The sequence below is a fragment of the Gavialis gangeticus genome, unplaced genomic scaffold, assembly GCF_001723915.1.
Source record: "Gavialis gangeticus isolate Ggan-Ray unplaced genomic scaffold, GavGan_comp1, whole genome shotgun sequence".
NCBI lineage: Eukaryota > Metazoa > Chordata > Crocodylia > Gavialidae > Gavialis > Gavialis gangeticus.
The window spans coordinates 103147343-103157470 of NW_017729022.1; the positions used below are offsets into that span (position 1 = coordinate 103147343).

The 10128-nt window shown below is 41.5% G+C and overlaps 1 protein-coding gene across 5 annotated transcripts in view; it reads right to left on the reverse strand.

Annotated features, from left to right (window-relative positions):
• KIAA1644 (KIAA1644 ortholog) overlaps nucleotides 1-10128 on the reverse strand; it is a 280240-nt gene that overhangs the window by 171951 nt on the left and 98161 nt on the right. The gene's annotated exons all lie outside the window — the stretch shown is intronic.

Here is a 10128-nt window from a genome sequence, read left to right on the forward strand (position 1 = left end):
TGGTCCCTGCTTAGGAAAATGGAGGCAAAGAAATCGTTAAATATGTTGGCTTTGTCGTCTGGTGTGACGACCAAATTTCCTAACGTGTCCTGCAGGGGCCCCACATTACCCGGAACCTTCTTTTTACTCCCTATGTATTTAAAGAAGGACTTCTTATTGTCCTTAATCTGGGAAGCTAGTCACAGTTCCATCTCTGCCTTGGCCTTCCTGACTGCCCCCCTACATCCCCGAGCAACTGCAGTACAGTCATCCCTGGTGATGGCCCCTCCTTTCCATTGGGTGTATGCCTCCCTTGTAGCTAGGAGACATTCCCAGATGCTTTTGGTGAGCCATGGGGGCTTGTGAGCCCTCCTGCTCCCTTTGGTCTGTGTTGGGATTACCTCCCTTTGGGCTTGGAGGATTGTCTCCTTAAGGAGCGACCGCTCTCCTTGGACACCTGGCTCCCCTCCCCTCTGAGACCTCAGTGCTTCCCCTGTACAGTCAACACTGTATTAGCCACTGTCATTTTGCCAGAGGGTATGGAGAACAGACATTTGTTAAGGGCTGGCACACCAGTATTAGGAGCCTGAATAATAAACAAGAGAAACTGGGATTGTTAATTCATAAGCATAAAGTCAGCTGCATTGAGATATCTGCCAACTGGGGAATGTTTAATATTACTGGGCTATTAAAAGCAAAGGCTATAATCTACAGAAGAATCAAGTGGGCAAAAGTAGAAGGGGAATGACATCTGATGCATTGCCTATTTTCAAGTCATTTCCATTCAAAATAATCTTCAATGCCTATGAATCAATGTATTAACATAAAAACATATACTGGGTAAATAATTGGCATCTGCTCAAGCCACCCAACCGAACCAGACAATAAAATGATGAGCTCCTTAAGGACTTCTATGTGTAGTGGGGAAAGGCTGCACTATCAAGGGGGACTACAGGCTGAATGACACATGTGGGAGATGCCATGCTGCCAGAACTAAAATATCCATAGAATGTTGTGAGGTGACGTATTCTTCACTCATTTAAAAGTGCTGCAGCCAACACAGGCAAATTTTATAGTAAGCCTCACATTGACAGATAATGACAAATTGAACACAAAACTAAAAATTAGCAGTAGCTGAGACAGTCATGACCAGTTGATATTTGATGGGCACATCTACATGTATGCTTTACTGTGCAGTAGACTAATTTGCTGCACAGTAAAGCATCACTGTCTACATAGGTGCGGCAATTAGGTTGGTACAGACTAATTTATTGCACTGTCACGCTGTCAGATAATACCATCAGACACAAGTACTATCCAACCGTGGAGTAAATTATTGCGCTTAAATGTGCATAGAGACAATGACATCTGGCATAGGTACCAACTTCAATTTTTGCCCGGGGAGGGGGCAAAGATGATGGACATGTGGAAAGTTTTACACATTTCAGGTAACAGCCCTCTTTCAATGGGGGGCCAAGGCCCTTGGGCTCTCATGTACTTTGCTCCTCTGAATGGATTAGTTTACTCTGGCTCAAACTGCACTGTAGTTTATTCAGTTACATTAATTGTATGTGTAGACACCCAGTTAGTGCAAATAGTAGGAAGTCCTGTTTATAGACTATAAAGTCCCATATTATACACTTTCTCTCTTTCTCTCAAAGCTTTCAAATTTCAGTAAGATGAAACCAATTATGAACAAAATCAGCTGGGAGAAAGGACTTTAAAAAAAAAGAATGACTGAGAACTGTTTAAGAATGTCACTATTGGCAAAATTCTATTCCACTTTTTGAGCTGAAATGGCTGTGACCCGGTTGTGCTTTTGGCACTTGGGCTAGGTACAGACATTCAAAAAGCCAGAGGTGGAATTGATCTAAGTTATGCAGTTTTTTGTAAGCAGTGTAGTTTAGATTGGTAGTGAACAGAACATACATTTGGTCTTGGCGGGGGGCGAGGAGTGCACATATTAAACAGGTTCTGCCATTTTTAAACCAGTCTGTTATGGGTTTAGACCTGTTTTTGATCACTTATAACAGTAAAGCGTAATGTCTTTCCCTGGCCTTGCACACAGTTTGCCACTGTACTCCACGTGCAGTGTTAATGTTCATGCCATGGGAAAGTAAGTCATGGAGAAGGTTGGTAATTCTTTCATACTTTAGTGCAACTGACTAGTGGTTGGGCAACTTGCCAAGCCTAGGTTCTAGGCTTCTCTCACCCATAAGGGGCTTTGCCATTGCACTTAACATTTGTGGAATAAAATGAATGAAGAAAAGTGGGGAAGCTTCTATCCTATACCACTCAAGGGCCCAGGCTAGAATCTAGGGGTCCCTCCCTTTCACGTCTTATCCATCTTACTATGCCGAAAGCTCTCTAGCTTATTCTTTTCCTCCTGGCCCCACAATCTTTCTCTTTTGGCTTCCCAGGGGTTAGCTTCAAGGACAGGACTTGCAGAGGGGACTGGACAAAGAGCCTAACATGCAGCTTGTGCTATGTAGGCCACATTAGATCAGCATCTTTTAGGAAGCAGTGACTCGAGGTAAAAGACATGGTGGATAATGAGCTGAGCATGAGGTACATGGTGTTTTTTAAGCTCCTATTCTTGAGGTAATACACCCTAAAACTACCCCAGCGTGTGCTTTTTAAAATCACAGTAGATTCTAGTTATTTGCATAGTCCTTTTCACTGAAGCAAATTATGCAAGTAGACTATGCTAATAAGTGGAACAGAACACAAAAAAAAGAAAGCAAAGCAACACAAAACAGAACAAGACCCCCCAGCCACAGAAGTGGGTAGCATAATTACTGCAAATATCCCACACAAGTTAATCTAATTTTGGAATTCACTAATAAACTATGAAATGACACAAAAAGCCAAGATAATTCAAAATATGTACAGTCTCTTGAAAAGAAAAACTGTTAACTTAGTCTGCCTGAAAATAGCTCCTAACTTTTCTTCAACAAAATTATATATTTGATAAAAATAGCCAGTTTTCAGAGATTCTCTTCCATAAATTGGCAAAGTATATTTAGAGCTTTATGTGCACCACCTGCTGAGATAAGCAATTGGACATCATCATTTTTGTCAGTATCATAGGGGATCCCTGCGGTTTTTTCCTGAAGCAGAGCTTCACACAAGTCTTCTTTAGTTACTGTCCATAGCAGACCACGTTGTCATGGTGGGAGATATACTGGGTAAATTGTTTCTTTGTTATTTGGCCGAGTCTTGAGGTATTGTCCTTGCTGACGTTTTTCCAGACATTGTTGATCTTAAGTAATGCATCCAAAAGTGTTAATTTTCCCACAGTTTTGTTGGTATTCATGTTTGAGTTAGTGTTTATATCTGAGATAATCCTCTGTACAACATAGCTTCAATAACATCCTTTAAGGTTTTGAATGATTCCCAGGTCATGTGGCTGAATAACTGCTCAATATCAGTTGGTAGGAAAACCAATTTTCTATTTTTGAGTCTTTTATTAGCACTGGCTTGATGGGCACTGTAGTTACGAATAAATAGAAGGATGATGTGTCATTGTTGTTTCATGTCACAATTGAAATCTCTCAGCCAAGCTAGAAAAAATGTTTCCTTTTTTTCTCAGTATGTCCTTTGTCTTTTTACAGCCATTAGTTCGATCCGATTTTAAGGTCAGTGATCCGTCTGGGAGATCTCTCTAGCAAATGCCTTTGTATGTCTTCGGGTTTACAAGCTTTGAGGATGTCAGGTTAGCCATCCAATGTTAATTAAATCAGTATCTTTCTTTTCTCCATGTGCTTGTTTGGAGGTGGTGCCATTACATTCCTTCTATTGAGACAACCAATCCTTTCATTGGGTAGAAGTGTTTCTTTCTCAGGTGCTGCACTAAGTTTTTTGTTTTTCTTTCAAAGCTTATCCAGATAGTCCTGCCATTTGTAAACCGCTGTAACAAAACTGTCACAACTTCTGCAGCTTTGTCTGTTCTTTGGTGTTTTTATTAGTCTCTCATGCACTAAGAACTTAAGCCAATCTGGTTGCTTTTCCTGGTATTCATAATAGAACATCCCAGCCTCACATATATCTCTGTCTGGGATAAAGTTGTTGAATCCAAATGTATAACTTGGTGCTTTTCTCCAGTATTCCTTCTTCTTTGGGCCATGCTAAGTAATACAAGATGGTGGTTAATTCACCGATGCTTGATTGTTGAGACACTCAAGTAACTGATCCTTGGCTATCTTTTTATGAACTCTTCATCTAACTTTGGTTTGTGCCATTGATTCTCAACCACAATGTTGCTGCACCCAGAGATAAATGCAGAGATTTCAAATAGGAAGCACGTGTCAAAAAATATTCTCACCTATTGTGGTCTTTTTGTGTTCTTTTCAACAGAAGAATTCCTGGATTACTTTTCTGTAGTCAAAAAATGAGTGAAAGATCAGAGTTGACATTTTCAGAAATGTGCCTTGAGTCTAAAAAGGTTTGAACACCACTGGCTTCTGCCATAAACCAAAATATGCAAACAGAAGACATGCAAACAAACAGGGAAAACTAAATGGGATATACAGTAAATGTTTTTGTCCTATGGGAAAGTATGCAAATAGCAAACCTATACAAATAACCAATATACAATTAAGCGCAGTCTACTGTATGATAATTTTAAGCAAATCATTACTCATGATTTCTGAACCTCTCAAGTTAACAATGCTGCATAAGTGCTACATACTAGATGTCTAAATGACACAATGACTAGTGAACGAAATATGGCTTAAATGGGTAAACAGATGCTAGTAGTCACATGTAGTACTGTACTATGTGTCAAAGGCAAAGCATATAAAGGGAATCAGTTATTAGTTATTTGTAGGGGTGTGTGAAATGGACCCTATTCCATTTGAATTCAGCCCAAATCAGGGACAGTGATTCTATTTGTTGATTCAGATCACTGTCCCTGATTTGATTTGGTTGAATCCGAATCTGAAGATTCGATGCTGATTCGGAGAATCAGCAATTTGGCCATAGGCACAGCTTTAAATGTTTTTTCTACATACCTTGAGGTACCAGGCATGGCCTGTGAATGCTACAATGCTGGGGTGGATGGAGCATCCCACAGGAGTACGGGGGTGGGGGGGGGAGGGAGGCTGCATGCTTGATGATGAACCCAGAAGTGGACCAGAAGTACTTCTGGTCCACTTCCGAGTCTGCCGGGGAGCATGTGGGGGGCTCCCCCCGGCTCAGCAATTGGCCACAGGGGGGACGCTGGGTGTGCCCCCAGACCCAGGAGGCACCAGTTGCTGAGCTGGTTGGCGTGGGGGGGTCCCCAGCATGCTTTGCAGCAGACCTGGAAGTGGACCAGAAGTGCTTCTGGTTGACTTCTGGGTCTGCCGCTGAGCATGCTGGGGAGCTGCCCGTGCTCCTGTGGGATGGATGCAGCATCGCAACATTCACAAGTCAGCTGCTACCTTGAGGTATGTAGAAAAAACATTTAAACCTGTGTCCATGTCCAAATTGCTGAATCTTTCTGAATCTCTCCAAATCAATTTGGAGGGTTTCAAATCGATTAGATGAGATTAAAAGGTTTCCTGATTCAATCCGGATTCAGAGATTTGGCCACTGAATCGGGCTCAATCTCTGCCAAATGGAATTAGCGACCAAAGCTTTGCACAGCCCTAGTCATTTGGTGAAGGAAGCAGAAGCTGCTTCTGTTTTATAAGCCACTGATACAGCCATTGTTGAAAATTCCAATTGCAAAAGAAAGATGAACTGCTCTAACCTTCTCTTGCCTCTCTGTGCATGCAGTGCCTACTATTGGCAATCTGAATCAGTGCTATGCAGCTGAGGGTGCTGCCTGAACCATTTGGTACCAGTTGGGATTAAGAAAAAGAAGAAAGAAGCACAAGCAAAGCAAGAAGATGTTAAATTATACAAGTTGTGCCTGTGCTGGTCCCAGAACAGAAACATCCCAGGATGGGTATGTACACACATCACCCTTCTAATCAGCGTTTAGTGAGCAAATGTATACGCTGCTGCTGATTCAATGATGCAATCCTGGTACAAGCATTCAGGTACACTTTGCAATGCCCTGACACAAAATGTTAGTATTTCTTATCCCATGGACATTTTAGGATTTATTGGTAGCCGATATAAAGTATTGTGAAAGCCTTTGAGGAAAAAAGGTATTATATTACTATTTCATTACAGTATAACCTCATAAATCTGGAATGCTCAGGACTGAGCACCTGCTGAACCTGTGAAAATTCTGGATTTTTGAAACCAGAGCTGGTTGCAGAGCTGGGGGGTGGTGTAGGGAAGGTGGAGTGTTGCGGCGACCAGTCCCGGAGCAGAGGCCACATGCGAAGTGGGGTGGTGGATGGCGGCAGCAGCCACCGCATGCAAGCTTCCCCCTTTTCATCCAGAGAGGCAGAGGGGAGTGGCAGCCAGTCCCAGAGCAGCAGCTGCATGTGAAGCGGCGGTGTGGAGTGGTGGATGGCAGCGGCAGCTGCTTTGTGCAAGCTTCCCCCTCCATGTCCAGGGGAGTGAAGGGGGAAGCTTAAAAAGTGCCGGATTTTCGAAAATTCCAGATTTTTGCTATCCAGATTTATGAAGTTATACTGTAGTGAAAATGCAACATTGAGGGACTGAAAGAAAAGAGAATTCAAGAGGAGAATACTATGATGTTTTCCCTAAGTGAAAGAGCAAATATTTAAGTGAGAGTTAATATGAATGTTGTTTTTTTTCCCCCACTAGCTGAGAGCCTCTAGTTGTAGCTTAATATCAATCTCACTACATGTGGGTGTCTGAAGTCATTGGTCTCTACTCTTTTTCCTCCTAACAGACCTTAGGAGCAAGTGATGTTGGATAGAATCAGCTCCTCTGTGATTTATTGTTTAATTGCTGAAATATGTCAATAGCCATGTTTCAACAAGTTAGTGCATTCTAAATCTTGCTTAGCTATTGTTTACATTGCTTTGGTTGTTACTACACTCTGTAATGTCCTTGCTTATCTAGGATTTTTTCTTTGAGGAAATCAAATGACTCACTAGAGAGAATAAAATAGCCAGAAGAAGGAATACTTCATGTGACAGGCAACCATGACAGAGAAACATAAAAGCATCTAAGACAGGGGAAGGAAAGACATGCTTACTGGTAAGTTTTCAAAGATACTATGCATTGTAATCATATTTTACACTTTTGTGTAAGGCAGAGATAAAAAGAATTCTTCAAGAACTGAACCTTCAAACCCATGCTATACTTAAGATATATAGATGACATCTTCATCATTTGGACTGAAAACTTGCAGTCTCTGATTGATTTCCATTACAAATTCAATAACCATCACCCCTCCATCAAACTCTCTCTTGAATACTCCAGCACCAACATTTCCTTTTTAGACATTATGATCAATATCCAGAATGGCAAAATAAAAACCACCATATGCAAGAAACCCATGGACCAATTTACATATCTACACAGAAACAGCAATCACACTAAACACACTAAGAAAGCTGTAATACAGCCAAGCCCTCTGATACCACCAAATTTGCACTGAGGAGAATACCAGTGATCATCATCTTACAAATATCAAAAGGGCTTTCACCCCACAAGGACACTCCTCTAGAGAGATAGATCACTCTTCTGAAAGAGCAACCTGGGTACCATGTGAAGAATTACTGCAGTACAAAAAGAAAATCCGCACGAATCATACATCATTGGTTATGACATACCATCCTTCCCTGCAACCTATACAGGAAATCCTCAAACAATTGCAACACATACTAGAAGAAGACCCAATTTTCAAAGAGATTTTCCCAGAACCACCCATCCTAGCCTTTACACAAGCACTGAACCTCACCAACCTCATCACCAGAATCAAATTTCCTATGGCTCAAAGCACATTGAATGGATCCATACCATGCCAGGACAAGAAATGTAAAACCTGCCAACACATCTCCACCACTCCCACAATAACTATATCCCACAACAGAACCATCACCATTCCTGGATCTTACACCTGTACCTCCAGAAATGTAATATATCTCATCCAGTGCACTACATGTCCTCATGAAAGATATGCAGGACAAACCAAACAACAACTACATACCAGAATGAACACACACCGAAAATCTATCAAAGACAAAAATACGCAATTACCTGTAGGTGCACACTTCTCACAAGATAACCACTCTCTCTACAATCTCTCAGTTCTAATCTTCAAAGGGAATTTACAACACACCTTTCATAGATGAGATTACAAACTACTTTATAAATCTACCAGATACAAAAACTCATGGACTACTGTATAGACATTGGATTTATGGCACATTATAACCTACCTGCCATCTGATAACCCCAGGTAACCTGCCTGCACTTTACCAGCTACATTCTGTCACCAGTTCTACATTCTTCCTCCCCCTTCCCCCTGCTCTCACCTGTTGTCTCCCATTCCCTCAGATCCTCACTGCCATGCATTTGTGTTTTCACAGACCTGCATTTTGCATATTGGCTTTTATTCTACCCAGGAGAGCATACAAACATCAACAGACTGTCCCTATGCCTGAAGAAGGGCATTTGTGCCTGAAAGCTTGCAAAGAACATTTTTTCCAACTATTTAGTTGGTCTAATAAAAGATATCACAACTACCCAAAGAAACTTGTTTGCCTGTGGTCTTAGGCCAACATGGTTACAACCAATAACCCTAAAAGGTAGTAAAAACATTTACAAAATGTACCAATGCCAAAGGTGTAAAAAGGCAGTTCTACACCTCGGATGGTAGCCATGCATGGAGTTTATGCCAGCAGTGGCAGCTGTTAGCCGTCAGCTGAGGTGGCTTGCTATTTTTGCATGCCCCCTAACCCCAGGTTGGCGCCTGAGGTTGCTGCTGTTCAACGCTATTGAACAAGAAGAAATCACTTCTGCATCTGGATTTTTACTTATATTAAGGGCATATTGAATAAAATAATCATAGAAATCATAAAAAAATAGGGCTGGAAGAGGCCTGAGGAGGCCATCTTGTACCATTATTGTCCCCTGTAGAAAAATAATAGTTGATTGCTATCTCTACATACCACCCTTTTTGAATTTGAAGACTGTTATCAAATTCCTCCCTCGTCTGGTCTCCTTCAGGCTTCCACTACTTCCAGCATTCCAACCTTCCCTTGTATTAATATGATTTATAGACCTCTATCATTTTTGTTGCTGTTATTTGAACTGCATCCCAATTTGTTCATGTCTTTCTTGAAGGGTGGTACTGAGAGCTGGACATAGTACTCCAGGTGAAGTCTCACCAGTACTGAGTTCAGTGGAAGACTTTCTTCTTATGGCTCACATGCAATATTCCTATTAATAGATTCTAGTATGATATTGGCATTTTTGGAAAAAAATTATTCTATACCTGTCTTCTGAATATTCTACAGTATGCAGCTTGTAGTCCACTATAACTACTTGCTCTTTTTCTGCAATACTCAGACTAGCCAATTTAGAAAAGAGCCAACACATACACAAATAAGTGCAGGAATTCACCTTTGTCCCTAATGAATTCCATCTACTTAATCTCTGACCATTGTTCCAGTTTATCAAGGCCATTTTGAATTTTATTCCTTTTCCCTTAAGTGTCTGCTACCTCACATAGCTTGGTGTCATCTGCATATTTGCTAAGTATGAATACACTTGCATTATCCAAATCATCAAAAGTGATAGTGAACAGTTTCAAATTCTCAGGGACCCCTAACTGATGCCTCCTCCCAGTTTGACATTGAGCCATTGATGACTATTCTTTGAGCATGATGATCCAGCTAGTTATACACCTACTATAATTCCTTAGTTTGTTTCTGAGAATGTCATAGGAGACATTCTCCTTACTAAAGTAGAGGATATCACATCCACTGCTCTCCCCTAGGCACAAAGCCAAAAAGGTGGCGTACGCCCGGTGGAAGGGGGGTGAAATCTCCAAAGAAGAGTATACCTCCTCTGCTCGGGCCTGTAGGCAAGCTGTTAGGAAGGCCAAGGCGGACATAGAGCTCGGATTAGCGTCCAAGATTAAGGATAACAAAAAGTCCTTTTTCAAATATATTGGGAGGATGAAGAAGGCGGCGGGTAATGTGGGACCCCTGCAGGATACACTGGGCAATCTGGTGGTTGTGTCAGAGGAGAAAGCGGACCTCTTTAACCAATTCTTCACCTCCGTTTTCT